Raw genomic sequence first — 24,031 nt, 5'->3', positions numbered from 1 at the left:
AGGTTCTACTATATTAAATTTCCTTGGGATTTTGTATGAACAATTAATAATGGCTCTCTCAAGAAGATGGAGTGTGTAATTAATGCAATATTGCCTCTATTTACAATGTTAAGCAGGAAAATCCTAATCATTGTAGATTTTGAAATCCTTACTCATTGGAATCATAATTAATTTATATGTAATTTATAATAAAAATATAAACTTATTTTTTTAAGAAATGTAATAACAATAAGAATTTATGGCAATAAATTATTTCCTAAAAAATATTGTTTATGTTAACTAATGGTTTTGGAAATTTTATTATGTATGAAAAATTTTCAAAGTAGCATATAAAACAAATAATTTATTTTTAAAAATAAATAGGAATATAAAAAATAATTAGTAATAATATAAATTTCAAAGTGTGAAAGCATTCAAAAGGTCACCAATACTTGGACTAACTACGATAATGTTTAACAAAGGACTTATTTTATTGCAATTAATAGGTTACATCAAGGATAGACTTTCAAACTGGTCTATGCATTGATGAGGGCCACAATCCCATTTTACAGAATGTGAATGTCCATTACAAATTTTGAGGATATTCTTATCTCTTAGATTTTAGGATGTAACTCCACATGAGGGCTTGTGTAAAATGTGTTGGAATGTACTCTCTTGGGTAGGGCACAACCTCATGGGAGGAATTGACTTGCATTGCATTGTTGTTGAACTTCTTGAGGCCTGGAGCCTTACCCTATGTAGTACCTCAATACTGACTTGACGGGTAGATGAATTCATCCCACCATGATCAATGTGTAGCACATCCTTGTTATTGGCAAGAGAGTAGGAGGCCCTTTAGCAGGCATCAAGTTCTTGGTTGGGCGCAACCTACCTAGAATTCCTTATCCTCAAGTGGCAAGTGTGTATAGACCAATAACTCACCCAATGCACCCTTGTCCATATGGATGATGTTAATTTTTAAACCTTGAGGAGAATTCCCCCATCTGTGTGTTGAATGCGAATCTTTCTATGTTATTTTTGTATTCTGAGAACCTGGTGGACTCAGAAAGAGTATCCTTGTCATAAACTTGGGAGGGTAACACCAATGGAAACTCTAGTGAGTTGTTGTAACTTTGGAAGGACGATGACCTAGGTCCAGCTCATAGCAAAACCATTGTAGCCAAGCCATTGCTAAATCCACTCTGGATGGTTAGAGTGCACAAGAAGGGAGCAAGACCTGATAAAAGGCACGATCCAAGGCCCAAGGAACTACTCTTAACTTGCCAAGACCTCCTTAATCAGACCATAGTAACATCCTGCACAAAGTCGCATTCTAGAGAAGCTAGCCAAGAATGAAACCTTATAGCTCTAATTAGATAACCCTTATCCATCGAGCCTAACGATGACCTAGTCGTGATAACATTGCATTGGACGCCTAGGCATCTCTCTATCATTATGCGATGGAACAAGGAGTGACGTGGTGAGAGGCATATTTCTCAAGATGGGCACAACAAAAAAGCATGAGGGGTCAAGGTTTGAGCCCAAAAATAACAAAATTGTGTGCACTTATGGATAGGGCCAACCCCGACTGGCCTTTGAGCTGACTACTGCCATCTAGGCCATTGAGACACTACCACATGGAAGTTGAATGATGTTACAATGATATACTACCACATGGCATGTATATATATATATATATATATATATATATATATATATATATATATATATATATATAAAACTTAGTCAAGGTCGAGATTGTGCTTGGGTCAAGCAGGTTGATGTACCAATGAAGGCGACTGATCCTCACTAGGTCAGAGGTTGGCTGTCATGCCCCTACACTAGCAGTACTCTTCCAACCACACTATAGGAGGTGCGGCACCACCGACCACCTTCTTTTCAACAATACTTATGATCATGGATTGTGCCTACTTTCTATACTTAGTTTACTTGTCAACTTTCCTAAGTATACTTTCACTAACAGAGTGGAAACTTTCTTACATCATTCATCATTATTATCTTTTAACATATATGCATAGTGGATAATAAATCGGGAGGGGCAACTCCCTGCAATATGAGTCTTCCTGATAATATCAATACTTCATAAAATATTCAATTTTACAATCCTTGTAGGAAACCCCAGGTTTCCTTGGTAGAATCTCTTTCAAATCGTGCAAGTCGGCCTACACCCTTCAGACTACTCGAACCACCATTTAGAGTGCCAAAGAATACCTCTGCCCATCGCACCTCATTCACCGTTCAACACGTCATTTATTCGTTCGAGCAAACACCCTCACGTACCCTCACCCATTTTGTCAATCGGCCCGGCGCCCTCGCATGCCCTCGCCCGAACACCTTCGAACGATTTCACCCGTTCAGTCATTTGGCTCGACCCCCTCGCATGCCCTTGCCCGACCACCTTCGAACGACTTCGTCCATTCAGTCGTTCAGGTCGATGCCCTCGCCCGAATGCCTTCGAACGATCATTCACACAAGTGCCCACAAATGCCATTGCCCATTCGGTCATTCATCCCAACACCCTGACACACCCTTGCCCGAATGCCTTCGCATGACATGCGGCTCTCTTTTCTTCATATGTTGTGGCTTCATGCTATGACCCAAGAGTCCGCCTGCACTTTGCCTAATTTCAGACTCTCCAAGTAGTTCACCCTCCTTACTTGCATAAACACTTGGAAGCTTTACTTGAATGATTTTTTCCACCATCCAAACAGTTTACTTATATGGCAGTTGGCCCATTGTTTTAGGTGTCGACTCACCAAGCTGACCCACCATTTCATCCAACTCGCTCGAACTTGGTGTCGGGCCATGGTGTGGGCGTTGATGTGCAGGACCGGCCCCACATATAAACATTTCACCGCCCAGCACTTAGTCATTTTTGTCAAACACACACATGGCAGCAACAAAATATTAAAGATAAGCAAGAGAGTACATCTATTATTTGACAATGATATACATTTATAGCACATTCGTCTGACCATGGGGTTCCACATCCCAAGGTCTCTTGCAGTCTCATGGTTGTTCACATTATACACCAACCCCTAGACGGTTAAGTGTCCAACATTCCCCCCTTAATCTGAAGGGGTATGTATGAGTCCAAGAAGAGAGTTGTAATACAAAATGTGCAAAAAACATGGCAGCACTAGGCTGAATGTGCTCTCTGAAATGTTGGTATAAAGAATGATGGTTTAAGGATGACCATCAACACTAGAATGCTTAGTGCAGTTCTCAAAAATCTTCTAAGTCTGGCATGAAGCTCAAGTCTTCTACTAAAGGAAGTGCTCTTGATGTTTTGAAGAGGGAAACCTTCAACCAATAAAGGGAGGTCTCACCCCGTATCAAAAGGGAGAACCTCAACCTAAAAAGGGAGGTCTCAACCTATGATGGTTTAAGGATTACCAACAACTCTGGAATGCTTAATCCAATTCCCAGAACTCTTTCGAAACCGGAAAGAAGCTGAAGTCTTCTGCTAGAGGAAGTGTCCCGAATTCTTTGAAAATGTATCACTGACTGAAGGCATTCTTAAGGGGAATATTTATCTCTGGCTACAACTCCGAATATGGTGTGGCAGGTTGTGTCTCAGGCTCACTTGATGTGGCTTTGAAGCTTGTATAAGACCATCATTTCCCCCTGTCAGATACAAGGTGAGATGATGGGGAAAACTCAACTGCAAGACTACTCAATACTCTAGAACAAGTTCTGAAATATGACTGGAATATCTTCTTCGCTGTTGATGCCCATTACCAAGAAGGGATCCATCCAAGATGAACCTTTTTTCTTGTAGGAGGTTTGTTTCTGAAGCACCTGTTTGAAGAATTACTGATTTTATGAAAGTGCTTACATGGATGAAGATCAAAACAGTGATATTTTAGATGGCCAACTTGGTCACAGTGTTGGCATTTGACAATTTGTTGCTGTGGAAGAGGGGCAAAATATGGAGGTGAACTATCATGTAAGAATCCAACACTCTGAAACTGAATGGGCTTTAAGTAGTCTGGAATGTGAAATGACTTGACCTTGCCATATCGAAGACCAGTTCTATGCTTGTTGTGGACAAGCTCTTCCCAAGGTCTGATGACCGACTTGGGAAGTGTAGGTTGAATTTCTGCATCTGCATGTACAACTGCTCCTAAGAGGGGCTTAATGATCTGATCAATTTGTTTCTTATGGGAGCCTGTTTCAATGTTCTGAATAGAAACAGGTTCAGAATGCTGACTCCACTTCTGAAATTCTTCTTGCTGAAGCTGAGATTCAAGTTCCAAAAATTCTACCTTTTCGTGGGTATGCTGTAGACATGTTTGAATGTCAACAAGAGTGGTTTTGTTGATTTCGACTATGTTTTCATCAGTGGACATGATTAGAGTTCCTAATAACTCCAATAATCCATGAATTTTTGTCATTATTCAAATAAATCAAGTCAATAAATGACCATAAATGTGCCTAATGATAGGAGGGAAATCCACTGAAGAGAAGGATAATCCCATTACTGATTGAAGACTCCTTAAAATAACCAATGCTCCATCAACTTCCAGCAAGAGAACATTCCACTATGATGTTACCATACTTTTAATGGGATTCTGTATACAAATGTTCAAGTGAATTTAGGTAAAGCAATAGCTTCACAGTTTACAGATACCAGGAGATTTGATGTCAAAGGCATGCGTGCTGAAATATGAAGGGACTATGTGTGTTGGAATACGAAGAGACTCACACCAAACACGCAAAATTCAAGAGGCATAGTTAGTTATTACTTTGGACAAGGTTGACTAGAAACATTCAATCATGTACCAGCGTTCAACACCACCTCTCACCAACAACAGGAAGAAGCTATTCCTAGTGTCCTCTTTTATACCAACGTGCTGCACTGAAGGGTCACCATGCATTCCCTTTCATGAAACTAAGCTTACATACAGAATATTAAGCTAATGAATCACTTGGCTTCAATGGGAAATCAGTTAGCTTGCTCACCATCAATATGTAACTCAAGGAAGCACAGGCCTAATTCTTTTTTTTCAAGAAATTGACAAAGAACAGTCTCGTTGTGGACACAAACCCCTTCAATAAAATGTACCATGACCAATGCTCCATCTATGATTCACAGGGTTGATGTAACTCGGTAGAATTCTGTAGAAATTTGAGCATGGTCACCATGGGAAGGGTACCACCAGAGCTTCAACTACGTGACTTTGATAATATTCTTGTGGCTTCAACCTCCATGAGTCCTGTGCTTGAGCTCGCTTGATGTAGGCCTGGTTATACAAGATTTTGAAGCAAACTCTCAGAGCCTCGAAGAATCAACGCAAATTTCAACGACCTTATAACTATTTGGGAAGTAGTACTCTGGATTATTCTCCCAGAATGGATCGGAGTGTGGGAGCTGTATTGAGGATTCGTGGCAAAAATGTTGTTGAGAATGAGCACGTCAATATTGGAGCATTTCATACTCTTGAAATTGATGTGCAACGATCCTTTGTGTTAAGAAAGGATGTTTGGGATTCCATGGCTTTGGACACCCTTAAGCAGGCTTGTGATCCTGGAGCAAGCGTTGATCTAGCAGTGATCTTAATGCAAGAAGGTCTAGCAAACCATCTTCTTGTTAGAAAAAATGTGACGACAACAAGAGCCAAGATAGAAACATCAATTCCGCGCAAACGTGGTCCAGCTATTGCTGGTTACGAGAAGGCTTTAAAAAAAAATTCGAGAATGTTTTGCAGGAAGTTTTGAGACACTGTGACTTTAGTAATTTCTGTTGTCTTGTAATTTCAAGTCGAGGTTTTACAAACGATCAATTATATAGCCGTTTGTTTCTTGAGGCCGAAAGACGAGAATTAAGATCCATTATAGAGAACAAGTCTCAGATTGTTCTTGCACATGCTTCTTCTGGATACAAGCGTAGTCTTGGAGAGGTTATTGATGCTCCTAATGTGATGTCTTTGATAAAAGACACCAAAGCAGCCCATGAGGTAAAAGAACTAAAAGATCCCTCTCTAATTTCAACCAAATTCTACCACCATTTGTCCCAACAACAGAACCAGGAATAAAACATTCATGTTTTGTAGAAAGAAACTAAATTTGGGAAAGAAACATTGTACGCAGTCTGTTGGGGCAATAGAAATGTCAGAGGAGTTACACTGGAGTTATTGACTGTCACACATATCAGGGATGGTAGGTTTGAGTAGGAAGGAGCATTTTTTTCAAAGGAAAGGAATCAACATAGCCTGAACCTTTTAGTTTTAATCTTCAATGTTGTAACGTTCAATTCGAAGGTCACCCCTACTGTTGCCGGAGTTGAGCACGATGAAAACAACCATGATGAATTCTCTGTTGTAACGTTTGAAATGACCCATGATCTTCAAACAACGGAGTATGGCAGTTATATATATTTAAAAACGTAGTTAAAAACTGCAGTTGTTAAACAACGGGAGTGGGAGCAGAGGTATGGGCAGCATGGTATATGCACGCAGCATGGTAATACCACTCTACACTCGGGTCCCAATGTCAAGAGCAGCATTCAAAGCATATTAAGGCGGTTCATGAAATTCAAGGTATGGTATAATTTTCAACTCTCGACCAACTAATTCAACAACAGAGATTTGACAGAGATGGCAGTCTAGAACAAAGGTACAGGACTGACATGTATAGAAAGGCCACAAAAAAATAAGCTCACATAAACAAGTGGCTCATACTTGAGTAGGGCAGGAGATCGCCTGCTCTGATACCATGTCAAACACACACATGGCAGCAATAGAATATTAAAGATAAGCAGGAGAGTACATTTATTATTTGACAATGATATACATTTTTAGTACATTCATGTGACCGCTAGGTTCCACATCCCAAGGTATCTTGGACTATCATGGTTGTTCACATTCTACACAACCCATAGAGGATTAGGTGTCCAACAATTTTCATAAGATGAATTTCATGTCGCATGTTCCATTCATTCGGTTGGCTCGTCACACCGTTCATGCATACCCTCAACTCACCATTCAACTGCTAAGCCCATCGCTTGCCCGTCGTGCACCCGTGCCAACACCCAATGACCCATCAGTTAAACGCGCCTGCTGAGAATTCCCAACTTGTGGGCCTCATATACTCTCCCACTCTAAACGATTATCATCCTCGACAACACCATCATACAACATCGCAAAGTGTTGCTAGCTCCAACATCCAAAGATGCCCATACTACCTGCCTCTACACTACCATCGCACAAACCATAAAGGGTCATGTCTCCATAAATCATAAAGTCTCCTGAACCCATGATCATTAACCACATCCGCTGCAATCTCCACATGTTGTCCCACCGTGGAGGGTTGGTCCCTGCAAATAAAGCTACATTCTCACTGCAACATATCATGTCGACTCCATCATGTATTGTCATCATGTGAACTACTACCATGATACTCTAACACAACTCAAGCTTACCTCGGTACACTGCTAGCACACATGAATCGAACTTGTTGGGTAGCTAATCCAACTGTCGTGTCCAAACCATGAGAATGAACCTCCTCAAGCCATCATCGGTCATTTCTCTCAGCCCCCTGTCCCAACATTGTCTTGATCAAGAATCCATCTCCATCTCCATCAAAATGTAAGTAATGCCCAGGTCCATGAAGTAAACTCCATATCGTCTGCAACATACTGCCCATGATGTTTGGTGTCGATGTGCTGCATGAAATTAGTTGCATCTATCCCAACATCATCATCCATATGTGTAAAATCCATCTCCTCAAAATGAAAAGATCCTCTCATCAAACCGACTCTCGATGTGCCACACCCAATTCCATGAAGCAATCTCCATCATATCTGTAATGTACCATCCCTCAAGTCTGCCATACAAACAAGTATACACTTGTCTCATCGTCCATGTGCTACCCATGATCATAGGCTAACCAGCTCCCATGTATCAAAAGTGGTTAAGTCTCGGCTCAACCCATGCCCAAGTGTTGCCACCAAGGCATCATCATTGCTATAACTCTATCACTCCAAAGTGTCTCATATCGAACATCCACATCAAGTCACTCTCTCAAGCACACCCATATGTTTACTCAAAAGTATGCACCCCATACTGCATCAAAAGTCCCTAAGCTCAGCACCTCAACGCATCAGATGCTCTAAGTCCACCATAATATGAAGTCCATAAAAGTCACAACCTCATGTCATCATGAGCTCCACAAGTCATCTCCAACCAACATCCTAGAAGGCATACATGTCTCGGCCCAAAGGTCCCTGCAAGATGCCTCAGCTCTCCATTTAGTAGGAATTCTCCATAGTCTACTCACAAATCCAACCAAGTCCATGGCCTTGTTGTACAAGAGTGCACAACATCTCCATCAGCTCATAAGTAAAACATATCCATGTCACAGCAGCAAATCCATCTGCATAACATTCTTGCCTTGGAACTCCTTATTGAATGCCCATAAGTGACACCTCTACAAGTGCTCTTGCATAATGTCCCTGCATAATACTACCATGCTCCATGTCTCCAACTCAATGTCCATGACTCAAGTTCCCCATATTGTCCAACTAAGTAGACCCATCACAACAATCGGTAATCCTCATCCAATTCTGTAATCCGATCTAGTGAACTCGGTCACCCAACCCATATCATCATCACATGAGTCCCTTCCACCATAACTCCCCCATTGAAGGTTCCACCAAGACTTCCTCTTGGTCTCGACCATGAGAAGTACACCCAAGTATCATCAAACTCAAGTGTGTGTTGTTCTCCAATCTGTCCATGAGTCATGTCGGGCACTTAGCCAATTTCTCCATATGGCTAAAGCATGACCCATTCCTTCCGCAATGATCATTAGATTCCTCCCTTGTCACAGGCATTTGCACCTTCTACCATAATGTCACAAACAACCCCAACAAGCTCTGAATAGTCAATGGTCCTTGCCTCTCCATATAAGGTCTCATCATAAACATCCATGGTGAGATCCTCCATCGCATCGGCAAACTGATTTTTCCTTTCCCTGCATATGGCCCATCTACCAAAACCTCAAATGAAACACAAGTATTAGTAGTACTTACTTTATCATGAGCCTCCTCCATGTGAGTTTACTCATCTACCAATGTTTACAAACTGCATGATCCTGGTCCAGCTTAAACAATTTCAAGTTCATCCTCCATCGTTGTCATATCTACAACATCATCAAACATCACGGCTTCCTCTTCTTTTTCATCGCAATCTGCAGCTCCAACCTGCTCCATTGCCCAACCAAGTCGAAAAAGTTCGTTTTCAACATTGCTTTCCAAGACTTCAAGTTCATCCCGAGTCCTTGGGTTCTCTTCTTTCATCCGCTTCAACCTGTATAAGGTACGAAAGAGCTTCCCTTCGCATTCTTCTAAACCTGCCATGTCTTGTCATTTAGCTTGGCCCAAGCATGATGCTTCATCCCTGCTAAACGTGTCACGAAGTATTACACTTCCTTCGGTAAGCTTGGGTCTACTGAATCAACCTCTGATACCACTTGTCATGAAGTGCAGTGGGATCAATTTTTCTGAAAATCCGATTCTCTGAATCAGGGTTCCGATACCACCTGTCACACCCCTACACTAACGGTACTCTTCCAACTGCAGTATAGGAGGTGCAACACCACCGACCACTTTCTTTTTAACAATACTTGCGATCATGGACTATGCCTACTTTCTATACTTAGTTTATTTTTCAACTTTCCTAAGTATACTTTCATTAACACAGCGGAAACTTTCTTACATCATTCATCATTATTATCTTTTAACATATATGCACAACGGATAATAAACCTGGAGGGGTAACTTCCTGAAATATGAATCTGCCCAATAATAACAATACTTCATAAAATATTAAGTTTTATAGTCTTTGTAGGAAACCCCAAGTTTCCTTGGTACAATCGTTGTCAAATTATCCAAGTCGGCCTGCATCGTTCAGACTACCCGAACCAGCATTCGGAGTGCCCAAGTATACTTCCGCTCATTGCACCTCATTCACTGTCACACTGTTCAGCACGTCGTTTAGTTGTTCGGGCGAACGCCCTCATGTTCCCTCGCCCGTTCAGTCATTTGGGAAAACACCCTTGCGCACCCTCACCCGTTCAGTCATTCAGCTCGACACTCTTACACGCCCTTGCCTGAACACCTTCGAACGACTTCGTCCGTTTGTTCGTTCGTCCCGGTGCCCTCGCTCGCGCTTGCCTGAACACCTTCGAATGACTTCGCCCATTCTGTCATTCAAGCAGATGCCCTCGCACACCCTTGCCTGAACGCCTTCGAACGATCATTCAAACAAACGCTGTCAGACGCCCTTGCCTGAACGCCTTCGAACGATCGTTCAAACAAACGCCGTCAGACGCCCTTGCCCGTTTGGTCGTTTCGTCCGACGCCCTCGCACGCCCTCACCCGAATGCCTTCGCACGATCTGCAACTCTATTTTTTGTGTTTTCTGTGGCTCCGTGCTACGGCCCAAGAGTTCGCCTACACTTCACCTAATTTTAGAGTCTCCAAGTAGCTCGCCCTCCTAGCTTGCATAAACACTTAGAAGCTTTGCTTGAATGATTTTTGCCACCATCCCGACGCTTTACTTATATGATGGTTGGCCCATCGTTTGGGGTGTCGACTCACCAAGGCAACCCACCAATTCATCCAACTCACCCCAACTTCACATTGGCCCATGGTGTGGGTGCCCATGTGTGGGACCGCCACAACATATAAATATTCCACCACCCAACACTTAGTCATTTCCACAAGATGACTTTCGCGTCACACGTTTCCTTCATTCGATCAGCTCGTTGCACCGTTCGTACGTGCCCCCAACTCATCGTTCAACTACCCAGCTCGTCGCTCGCTCGTCATGCACCCATGCCAACTCCCGCTAAACTGTCGATTAAACGCGCCCGCCTGGTACGCCTGACTCGTGGGATTGACATTAGGGGTAGTGAGGCCTACAAATAAAAAACTGGGCATGTGAATGGATAGGGTCGACTGAACAACATTGTTACAATGGTATACTGCCACGTGGTGTGTGTGTGTGTGTGTGTGTGTGTCTACATATATATATATATATATATATATATATATATATATATATATATATATATATATATATATATATATATATATATATATATATATCTGTGTGTGTGTGTGTGCGTGTGTGTATGTATGTATGTATATATTAAATTTAGCTAGGGTCGGGACTGTGCTCGAGTCAAGCACCTCAATGTACCAATGAAGGTGACCAACACGATTAGCTCAAAGGTTAGGGGTTGGGCTCGAAAATAACAAAAATGGTTGTGCGAATGGATAGGGTCGACTCCAACCAGCCTTTGAGTTGACTACTCCCACCTAGGCCACTAAGTCGTTGCCACGTGGGAGGTGAACCACATTGTTACAATGCTATACTGTCACGTGGTCCACTAAATCATTGTCATGTGGTATCTATCTATATATATAGATATATATATATATATTTCAAAATATTGTATATTAACATTTTAAATTTAGATGGGGTTAGGACTATTCCTGGGTCAAGCAGTTGAATGTACCAACAAAGGGGACAGACCCCGACTAGGTCCAAGGTTGGGGGTTAGGCCCACAAATAACAAAAATAAGCCCTGCGAGCTCACCACTGCCCCCTAAGCCACTGAGCAACCATCATGCGCAAGATGAAAGGGGTTGTTAGAATGCTATACTGCCACGTGGTATATATATATATATATATATATATATATATATCGAGGTCAGGATTACACCCACATCAAGCAGGTTGATGTACCAACAAAGTAGACCAACCCCGACCTAGTTAGAGGTTGAGGGTTGGGCCCATAAATAAGAAGACTACACATGCTGAAAGGACAGTCGACCCGTCGGATAGTCAACAGTCAGTCATCCAGAGTAAAGCTCATGCAGTAGAGGAATGTCGACTATAGTCGAGTTTGACTCCCAACTTGTGTTGGAACTGTGTATTCTACAATTTCATGAGACCGCGCCAAATGAATGTGCGTATTTAACATGTGGAGGTAATAAATAAATACACACTTACACTCTGCTTTCAAACTTTCAGTCTATGTGTTCATTGTACATGATATTAACTAAACATACCTACAAGCTTACCATCACTAACACAAGTCATTATTGCTAAATAAAACTCCAACCCTCTCAACCAATAAATAGAATTAAAAAAAATAATTATTTACTTGTTTGTGTTGAAGTCTATGAAAAGATTATATAACTTTCAATTTGTGACATTTATAAAATAATTATTAAAATAAGATTTATCTAAAATAATTGTTCTAATATGATACTCAATCTAATATAACTTTAATGGTGACATTTATAAAATAATTGTACTAAGAATAATAATCAATCTCATGTAATAATAACAATAACTAATTTATTTCTTTAATTATTTGTCATTCATTGTGACATTTATAAAATAATTATTATTTATAAGGTGAAAGCATGCTGTAACGAACCATGTGTAACATTTATTAAATAATTATTATTTATAAAATAATTGTCAATGAAATAGTTATGTACTAATAAGGAGTTGTCTATAATGCGACTTTTTGGAGATTCCGGTGACGGAATCCGGCGAAAGAAATTGAGGTTAAACTTGATTTGTTGCAGTTAAAATAGTTTTTTAACTGCATATTTGGATTCAGCACCCTAAAAAATCCTTGGGACGCTTTCATTGTGCAGAAACTAGCTATCAAACTTGTGATTCCAATAAATTCCTGCCAGATTTCGACCGGAAAAACCCGCTAGAAAGACTTTCAAAAAGTTGCGTTATAGACAACTGCTACTAATAATAATAATAGTGAATCGGATGTAATAATGACACTGCAAATTCCCAGTTCTCCAAAAATTCCTATTCCAATTTTATTATAAAAAAAACTCCTCCCTCTTAAATTCAATATCCCAAGTGACAATCCGAAAAGACAACCCTAACCTATATAATATGCCGTTAGCAATCCCCACCAATAAAAAAACACAGTTCGCCTTCCTGTCTGACGATTATTTTAACTACGCCTCTAACGGCCTTACATTTTACATCGCTTATTCTAACTACGCCACTAATGGCCGTAGATTTTAAATCAATACCGATCCCTTAATGTGTTCAGATTCTGCTATGGTTCTTGATATTTCCTTCTCTCTAGCACTTGGGAAGGTCTGCGGGGGGAGGCTCCAATGCTGCCAAAGGACCGCGACCGTTCTTCACAAGGAACACTATATTCAATCCCCACGCTGAATAGTTAATATATTGATAGGTTTTGCTTGTAGTTGTGGCAGCTCTCGAAATCACGTTTTCCGTCATGGAAGTTGTAACAAGTCATTATTCTACACTAACTATTTTTTGGGGGCGGAGAATGGGCAGACGAACGTTTGCGTAAAAGATAAAATGTTTTGATTGAAAATGATTATTGATTTTCTTTTGAGAGCGAAAATCCATGGAAAGACGCGTTTAAAACATTTAAATTACAATTATTTTCCTCCCGTATATGTTTAAAACATCTAAATTACATTTAAATTACAGTTTTTTTCCTCCAGTATGTGTTTAAAACATCTAAATTACATTTTTACTGCCGAGATGTTAAAAGACTTTCTATTTTGCCAATAGAAAATTATTAATTGTTAGAATGAGAATCTCACTGACACAAAATGGAAGTCATTAAATTTCTTGAGCAATGCCAAGTCTGAAACTTGCAAGAAAAGTAAAGAAGTGAACATCTGTGTTTTATCGTTAGTGCAATATTTATTGTGTTTTGACTTGTTTTCAAATTCTCACACTTCATATCGTGAAAAACAACTTTCAATTAATGACATTTACGTACAAGAGAAACCCTTTATGTCTGTCTCTTAATTAATTCCATGGTTATTGTGTTCAGAGGTGTCAAAAATGTTTTTTCTTCATATTTGGTATTTTGAATATAAATGAAATATTTGCATCATTTTAAATTTGGGTTGGTTTTAGATTTAGATATTTGAAGAAAGTGATTTGTTAAAATACATAAAATATAATAATGTTAACACAATGTTAAAAGAAATGTTATATTTAATTTTCTCAGTAATGTTAATAGATGAATTGGTAAAATATATTAAAATTAGTTAAATTTAAATAAAATAAAATTAGTTGATATAAAGTTAACTATTTAATCAATTTATTCATTTTATTTGTAATTCTTAGAAAAACACAATATTTTGAAGTAAATTTCATTCAATATTGTAATAAATTCAAAAGCATGATACATTTTAATGCAATGAAGTAAGTGAGAATAAAAATTAAACATAATTTAAAAAAATAAGACATGTATTTATAATAAGTTCATAATTAAAATAATTATATAAATTAATAAAAATAAATAAAATAATGACTTAAATTATAATTAATTAAATCAATTACAAAATTAAAAACAACTAAAATTAATAAAAAAAATTAAAATAGCCATCTTAAATAATAAAAATATTTGAAGTTTTAAAAATTAAAGATAACTACATCACCCCAAAAAAAGGGTATTTCATAAATTTAATATATATATATATATATATATATATATATATATATATATATATATATATATATGGTTTATTATTAAGGTTTTTAGGGTTTTACTTATTAGAATTGTTAATACTAAGTTTAGAATATATGATTTAATAACAATAATAAATGTTATTAATACATTAATATAATTACTAATATTAATAATATTAATATGACATTATTACATTACTAATATTAATAGTATATTATTACTAGAGATTATTGCATTTATTTATAAATTTTCACATTAATAATATGTTAATTTAAACACTAACATATTATAATTATGATCAATCTTTCTGATCAATTTGGTCAAACATAGTGAACATGAAGATCATGTTTAACCATGATAATTGATAGGCATTATGTTTAACATGCTTACAATTAAGCATAGACACATATCTAGAGTCATCATGATGACATAGAGAAAGATATTTAACCTTTGTAGCCAATGTATAAATTGTCAACCATGGTCAATGTTAATCAACTGTATGTTGACCATACTCAATGATAGTTAACATTGTTCACTCATAGTCATCCTTAGTCAAACATGGTCAACCATGGTTAATCATGGTCATCCATGGTCGATCGTCGCATTGTGACAAATATCAACCATTGCCAATCATATTTTATAAAATCAATTATGGTCAACCATGGTTAATGATGGTCGACCCTTGTCCAATGACGCATTGTGACAAATATCGTCTCAACATGAAATCAATCATTGTCTCAACCATGTTCTAACGTCGCATTATGACAAAGATTGTCTCAATATGATAATCATGGTCAACCATGTTTTATAAAATCAAACATGGTCATCCATGGTCAATCACAGTCAACCATGGTCAAACATCGCATTGTCACAAAGAATGTCTTGATATGAAAATCAACCATGGTTAAGCATGGTCAACCATGGTCCAACATCACATTGTGACAAGGTTTGTCTCGATATGAAAATCAACCATGCTCAACCATTTTTATTTTAGTGTTTATAACATTTATCTTAAGGTTTATATACCTTGGGTTTATATTATTAGTCCCTTGGATTTGGTATTATTCCTTTGGGTTCATTATCCCTCGGGGTTTTAGTGTTAATCCCTTGGGTTTATAATATCAATCCCTTGGGTTTATTATTCCCTTTGGTTTATAATATCAATCATTGTCAACCATGGTCAATCATAGCCAACGATGGTAAACCATGTTTATTTTAGGGTTTATAATATTTACCTTAGCGTTTATATACCTTGGGTTTATAAATTTTTATCCCTTGGGTTTATTAATCTAAGGGTTCATATTCCTAGGGTTTAATATTATTCCCTTAGGTTTATAATCCCTTGGGTTTTTAGTATTAATCCCTGGGGTTTATAATATTAATCATGGTTAACCATGGTCAACCATGTTTTATAAATTCAATCATGGTCAATCGTCATCAAACATATTTTATAAAATCAATCGTGGTCAACCATGGTTAATCATGGTCATCCATGGTCGATTGTCGCATTGTGACAAAGATTGTCTCAATATGAAAATCAATCATTGCCTCAACCATGGTCTAATGTCACATTATGACATATTTTTTCAGTATGATAATCATGGTCATCCATGATCAATCATGGGAAATCACTGTCAACCTTGGTAAACCATGTTCAACCATTTCTTATAAAATAACACACGATCATCCATGGTCAATCATGATCAACCATGGTCGAACATCGCGTTGTAAAAAAGGTTGTCTTGATATGAAAATCAACCACGATTAAGCTTAGTCAATCATGGTCCAACATTGCATTTTGAAAAGGATTGTCTCAATATGAAAATCAACTATGGTCAACCATGGTCAATCATGTTTATTTTAGTGTTTATAATATTCATCTTAGGGTTTATATACCTTGGGTATATAATATTTGTCCCCTGGTTTTAATATTATTCCCTTAGGTTCATATGTTGGGTGTGGAGGCTAATTATCTTACTGATTGGTCAGAGTTTTTTGTTTTAGCCATGTTGGATCTATGTTCCTAACGTGACAGAAATGCCACCCATTTATTTTTTGTAAGCGGGGTATAGGAGGGGGGGGGGGGGGGGGGGGAGCAACAATGATTTTATGAGCCCCCCACCTTGGCGAGGGTTCGAAGGAAACACCCCTGAAGCTAAAAATAGATGAAAATTTTCCTTGTAAAATATTGTAATTTCATAGTCAATATGGGTCATTCATTAGGTGGATGATGTGATGGTAGAAGTTATGTTTATTTATGGTTTTTTTCCATAGAAGGCAACCCTCGGTTTATATGAGGGAATTGTATTGAGGTTGTGCAATATTAATTTGAGCGAGAGTGAGAGAGGAGGCTATGTGAGAATGAAGAGGGAATTATAACAAATCTGTTGTAGGTTGTATCTCTTCATTTTGTTGGATAATATAAAAGGAAGGAATGGATATTTCTCCATGGTCATAGCCCAAATTGGGTGAACCATGTATATCTTTGTCTCTCTTGTTTTATGCATTTATGTATATGTGTTTCCGCAATATTTTATGTATTTCATTGTTCTGTTAATGAATTTCTAAGGACTGGTATCAGAGTTGAAGGTTTATTTGGCTAATAAACTCGCAGCAGAGAAGGGTTCCTGGTTCGAGTGGGAGCAATGGAAGAAGATGATATGTTTAATGGCCAAAACTACCAACTATGGAAGATGTAAATGGAAAATTATGTGTATCAGAAAGATATGTACCTACTATTGAGTAGAAAATCAAAGAAGCCAACGAGTATGATGGATGTAGAATGGGAGATTGTCGACAGAAAGGCACCACGAACAATATAGTTGTGTTTAGCAGTGTTGGTGGAATTCAACATTTCAAAGGAAACAACAATAAAAGGTTTAATGACAGCATTGGCCAAACTATATGAAAAACCCTCAACCTCAAATAAGGTACTTCTTATAAAGTGTCCATTTAATATGAAGATGTCAGAAGGTGTATCTGTTGCTGATCATTTATATGAATCTAACCTGGTTATGAGTCAGTTAAGTTATCTAGGGGTAAATTTTGATGATGAATTTAGGGCTCTATTATTTCTGTTCTCATTGCTAGAATGTTGGAATGACCTAGTTATGGTTATTAATAACTCTATCTCTCGATATAATACTTTAAAGTTTAATGATGTTGTTGGTGCCATCCTTACCAAGGAAATGCGACGAAAAAACTACGGTGAAACATCAGGTAATGCTTTCACTTCAGAGACTAGGGGAAGAAAAATGGAAAGTGGAAGGAGCTCAGGAAATTGTAGTAAGTCAAGAAAAGGCAGATACAAATCTAGAGGAAGGATAGTGTGCTGGAAATGTGGGAAAAAAGGACACCTGAAGAAAGAATGAAAATCTCAGAAGGGAAAAGAAGGAGATTGGCAGTAAGAGAATAATCATGAAGCGAATGCTCAAGTAATGTGTTGAACGATGATTTGATTCTTTCATTAGAGAATACTATTGATGCCTGGATGGAAGATTTAGGAGCCTCATTCCATGTCACACCTGATAGGAAACATTTTCATGACTATGTTCAAGGATATTTTCGAGAGGTCCGTCTCGATGATGATAAACCATGTAAAATCATTGGAATGGGTAAGGTTTTTATAAAGCAATAGAATGGAAACCAATGGTATTGAAGGAGGTAAGGCATGTTTCAGATATAAATAAAAATATAATTTCAACAAGGTAGTTGGGAGATGAAGGCCGTGTAACTAATTTTATAGACAAAACCTTGAAGGTCACTAAAGGAGCCCTAGAAATAGAAAAAGGAGAAAAACTTGGTACATTGTATTTATGCAATATTATTTCTAAATTTGTTAAGGCTTTAACCTCCACTAGAGTAGATACGACATTGTGCCATTATAGGCTCGGGCAGATGAGTGAGAAGGGGATCTAGATTCTTCACTCAAGAAATTTGTTGCCAGGTTTGAAACATGTTGATTTGGATCTCTATGAGAATTTTGTTTATGGAAAGCAAAAGAGAGTCAGACTTATCAGAGTTGGGAAAGAAAAGAAGAGATAAAAATTAGAGCTTGAGCATACATATGTATGGGGGCCTTCTCAGATATCATCTCTCGGTGGTTCTCACTATTATGTTACTTTTATTGATGATGCAACTAGAAAAACCTAGATTTATTGTATTTGAAATAAATATGATGTATTTGATACTTTCAATAAATGGAAATATTTGGTTGAGAATGACACAGGAAATAACTTGAAGTGTCTTTGATCAGAAGATGGAGGTGAATATTGTAGCAGAGAGTTTGATAACTACTATTCAAAGCATGGAATTCTCAAAGAGAAGACAATTCCCGAAACACCACAAGAAAATGTTGTGTCATAAATGATGAGCAGGACAATCATGGAGTGTGCAAGGTGCATGATATTTCATGCAAGATTTCCCTTAAAATTTTGGGCATATGTTGTAGATACTATTGTTTATCTAATAAACATATCTCCTTCAAGTTCCTTGGACGGTGGTATTCCAGAGGAGGCATGGATAGGTAAAAAGGTAAACTACTCATTTTTAAAGACTTTTGATTGTGAAGTTTTTGTCCACATCAATAAAGAAAATAGAGAAAAGTTTGAGGAAAAATCAAAGAAATGTACCTTTATTGGATATGATGTTAATGATTTTGGTTATCGCTTATATGATTATGAAAATCATAAAATCATGAGGAGAAGAGATGTCATATTCAATAAAAATGTCTTGTATAAGGATCAAATGCAAGAAAATAAATAGGAAAAGGAAAACAAACAATACACAGTGTTTAATGAGATCACAAAAAAAGTAACCACAACAACAACAGGCACCTCAAACACCTAAAAGTGGTGTTAGAATATCTACCAAGATAAGTATACCCCCTAAATGATACTCTCCTTCATTATATTATGTATTGTTGATTGATTCTAGTGAACCAGAAAGATATGAAGAAGCAATGTAGGTAGAAACCAGGAGGAAGTGGGATCAAGCCATGAATGAAGAGATGGACTCTGATAGTGGTAGTTTTAGAGAGAAGGGGTGCAATAATATCGTGGAGTGATGAGCCCGATGGTAGGAGTTTCATAGTCGAGGGGCACAACTTGACTTCACCACATGGCTTAGTTTAGTTCGACATCGGGCGTACAGATCCTTCATGAAGCAATGCTAAGCTTTGGCTGAGTCATAGGCATTAGCATGGCAAAATAATTATTTTTTTCCTCTCAACGTTGTATGTTCAGAGGATTAAAGTTCTACAATGAAATTTGAAAATTAAGAAATACGGTCTTCAATGAAAAAACTAAGAAAATCCATTTATTACTAACTCTGAAAAGTATATGGAACATCAATAAAATATGAATATTAACTTTAAAATTTCTTTGGAATATACGAATATTATCTTTAAAATTCTTTGTATATGGAACATCAATAAGATATGAATATTAACTTTAAAATTCCTTTCGAATGATAAAAGGAAGGTTGAAAATATAATTTTTAATTTATTATATATATATATATATATATATATATATATATATATTGATATATATTAAAATTTATATGTTAAGATTTTTTTTGTATTCTTGGTATTTCATCATGTCTAATATATGAACTCCATTGGAGCAGGGAATTGAACCAGTGACTTCACATTAAGGAGTGTCTTAAGAAAGCACTTAATGAAAGCTATTCAAGACCCGATAAACATATACTAAATATTTTTAATGTGTAAATACAAAATTATATATTAAGTAGAAACCCAACTCAATCTATGTAGTTTCATTTTTTTTTTCAATTCTTATAACCTAAATTATATTTTTTTGATGGTACCTCATGCAGAATTTGATTCCAATTATTGAACTTGGCTATATGGCTAGATCGTAATAGGAATTATTTTATTGAATAATAATAAGAAGCAGCTCAGGCAATAGAGAAACAATGGTGAAATAAGTTAGTTGGGTTTTCTGTTACAATGGTTCCATATATAACTGAAGGTCGACTAGATGACAATTATTTTCAACAAGAAATTGAGCAAAGATTCTAAGAAGAAAAACAAGATTTGAACACTTCATGGACACTGATGATACTAATAATAAAAGATTCTAAGAAGAAAAACAAGAGCTAAACACTTTATGGGCACTGATGTAAATGATGATACTAATCATAAATTTATTGAAAGTTAATTAACCAATTATAAGTATTAGAAACTCAGATCACATAAATTCCTTGTTTTAAGTTAAAATAATATATTTTTTTTGTAAGCTTGGTAGGACTCTTCGATTTTCATGTCCATTACACACCCCGCTACGGGGAAGGGTAGCCCAAGATTTGAACCCAAGACTTCTAGTTTGGTGAGACTTCATTTCCACAGCCACTTGAGCTACCCCATGCAGACTTAAGTTAGAATAATATTGGTTTTTTAGCAAATGTGCATTTTCTGATTGAAAATGATTATTTATTTTCTTATGAGAGCGAAAATCATCGAAAGATGTGTTTAAAACAGTTAAATTAATTTTTTTCCTTCTGTATGTGTTTAAAACATTTAAATTACATTTTTACTGCCAAGATGTTAAAATATTTTCTATTTTGCCAATAGAAAATTATTAGTTGTTAGAATGAGAATCTCACTCGCACAAAATGGAAGTCATTAAATTTCTTGAGCAATGACAAGTTTGAAACTTCAAAAATGTAAAGAAGTGAACATCTGTGTTTTATAGTTATTGCATTATTTATTGTGTTTTGACCTATTTTCAATTTCTCACACTTCATATCATGAAAAACAACTTTCAATTAGTGACATTTATTGTACCAGAGAAACCCTTTATGTCTCCTTTCTTAATTAATGCCATGGTTATTGTGTTCCAGAGGTCTCAAAAATGTTGTTCTTCTGAATATAAATGAAATATTTGCATCATTTTAATTTTGGCTTGATTGTAGATTTAGATATTTAAAGAAAGTGATTTGTTAAAATACATACAATATAATAAATATAATTATAATGTTTACCCAATGTTAAAAGAAATGTTATATTCAATTTTATAAGTAATATTAATGTTAAAAGAAATGATATATTTAATTTTATAAGTAGTATTAATAGTAATAGATTATTTAGTAAAATATATTAAAATTAGTTAAATTTAAATAAAATAAAAGTAGTTGACACAAAAATCAACTATTTAATTAATTTATTCATTTTCTTTGTAATTCTTTAACTAAAAGTACAAGTACATTTGATTCAATATTGTAATAAATTTTGTAGTAAATTCAAAAGCATGATAATACCACATAAATTGTAACTAATTAAATCAATTATAAAATAAAAAAAAAATAAAATTAATAAAAAAATAAATTAGCTCTTTAAAATAATAAAAATATTTAAAATTTTAAAAATTAATGATAACTGTACCACCCAAAAAAATTGGCATTTGATAACTGGAATATATATATGTATGGTTTATTATTAAGGTTTTTAGAGTATTACTTTTTATAATTTTTAATAGTAAGTTAGTATATATGATTTAATAATAATAATAAATGTTATTAATACATTAATATAATTACTAATATTAATGGTACATTATTACATTATTAATATTAATAGTACGTTATTACTAGAGATTATTACATTGATTTATAAATTTTCACATAAATAATATGTTAATTTAATCACTAATATATTATAATCATGATCAATCTTAGATCAATTTGGTCAAAGATAGTGAACATGAAGATCATGTTGAACAATGATAATTGATAGGCATTATGTGTAACATGCTTACAATTAAGCATAACCTTTGTAGTCAATGTATAAATTGTCAACCATGGTCAATGTTAATCAACTATATGTTTACCATACTCAATGATAGTCAACATTGTTCACTCATAGAGATCCTTAGTCAAACATCGTCAACCATGGTTAATCATGGTCATCCATGGTCGATCGTCGCATTGTGACAAATATTTTATGGATATGAAATTCAAACATGGTCAATCGTCATCAACCATGGTCAACCATCGTCAACCATATTTTATGAAATCAATCATGGTCAACCATCGTCAATCATATTTTATGAAATCAATCATGGTCAACCATGGTTAATGATGGTCGACCATTGTCTAATGATGCATTGTGACAAAGATCGTCTCAATATGAAAATCAATCATTGTCTCAACAATGCTCCAACATCACATTATGACAAAGATTGTCTCAATATGATAATCATGGCCATTCAGAGGGCTTTGATTCTCTCCTGTTTGATTCTCTGTTATATCCACCTTCTTTGTTATATTTATCCTCATTGCTAGAAAGTTGGAATGACCAAGTTATGACTATTAGTAACTATGTATCTCGATCTAGTACTTTAAAGTTTAATGATGTTGGTGGTGCCATCGTTAACGAGGAAATGCGATGAAAAATATGTGGTGAGAAATCAGGTAATGCTTTGACTAAAAAGACTAGGGGAAGAAAAATGGAAAGAGGAAGGAGCTCAAGAAATCATAGTAAGTCAAGAAAACACAGATATAAATCCAGATCAAGGATAGTGTGCTGGAAATGTGGGAAGAAAGGACACTAAAGAAAGAATACAAATATTGGAAGGGAAAAGAAGGAGATGGGCAGTAAGGGAATAATCATGAAGCAAATGCGACAAGTGATGTGTTGAAAGATTCTTTGATTCTTTCATTAGAGAATATTATATTGATGCCTGGATGGTAGATTTAGGGGCCTCATTCCATGCCACACCTGATAAGAACCATTTTCATGACTATGTTCAAGGATATTTTGGAGAGGTTCGTTTGGGTGATGATAAACCCTGTAAAATCATTGGAATGGGTAAGGTTTTTATAAACCAATAGAATGGAAACAAATGGTTATTGAAGGAGGTAAGGCATGTTCAAGATCTAAAGAAAAATCTAATTTCAATAGGGCAGTTGGGAGGTGAAGGATATGTAACTACTTTTACAGACAAAACCTGGAAGGTCACTAAAGGAGCCCTAGCATTAGAAAAAGGAGAAAAAGTCGGTACATTGTATTTATGCAATATCATTTCTAAATTTGTTAAGGATTTAACCTCCACTGAAGTAGATATGACATTGTGGCATTATAGGCTCGGGCCACATGAGTGAGAAGGGAATGCAGATTCCTCACTCAAGAAATTTGTTGTCAGGTTTGAAGCATGTTGATTTGGATTTCTGTGAGAATTGTGTTTATGGAAAGTGTAAGTGAGTCAGACTTATCAGAGTTGGGAAAGAAAAGAAGAGATAAAAACTAGAGCTTGTGCATACAGATGTATGGGGGCTTGCTCAAATATCATCTCTTGGTGTCTCTCACTATTATGTTACTTTTATTGATGATGCAACTAGAAAAACCTAGATTTATTGTATTCGAAATAAATTTGATGTATTTGATACTTTCAAGAAATGGCAATCTTTGGTTGAGAATCAGACAAGAGAGAATTTCAAGTGTCTTTGATTAGAATATGTAGGTGAATATTGTAGCAAGAGTTTGATAACTACTATT

General features: G+C 36.2%; 1 pseudogene; it reads left to right on the top strand.

The window, feature by feature from the left end:
• Window positions 1–5,355: 5,355 nt before the first annotated feature.
• On the top strand, window positions 5,356–6,038 carry LOC149157861 (protein PELOTA 1 pseudogene; annotated as a pseudogene).
• Window positions 6,039–24,031: the final 17,993 nt, after the last annotated feature.

Source organism: Pinus tabuliformis, chromosome 5_2, assembly GCF_031772625.1.
Source record: "Pinus tabuliformis cultivar Carrire ecotype Pingquan chromosome 5_2, CPIR1, whole genome shotgun sequence".
NCBI classification, from domain to species: Eukaryota; Viridiplantae; Streptophyta; class Pinopsida; order Pinales; family Pinaceae; genus Pinus; species Pinus tabuliformis.
Note: the sequence above shows the minus strand (reverse complement) of the source record. Positions and strands in the feature narration are given on the sequence as shown.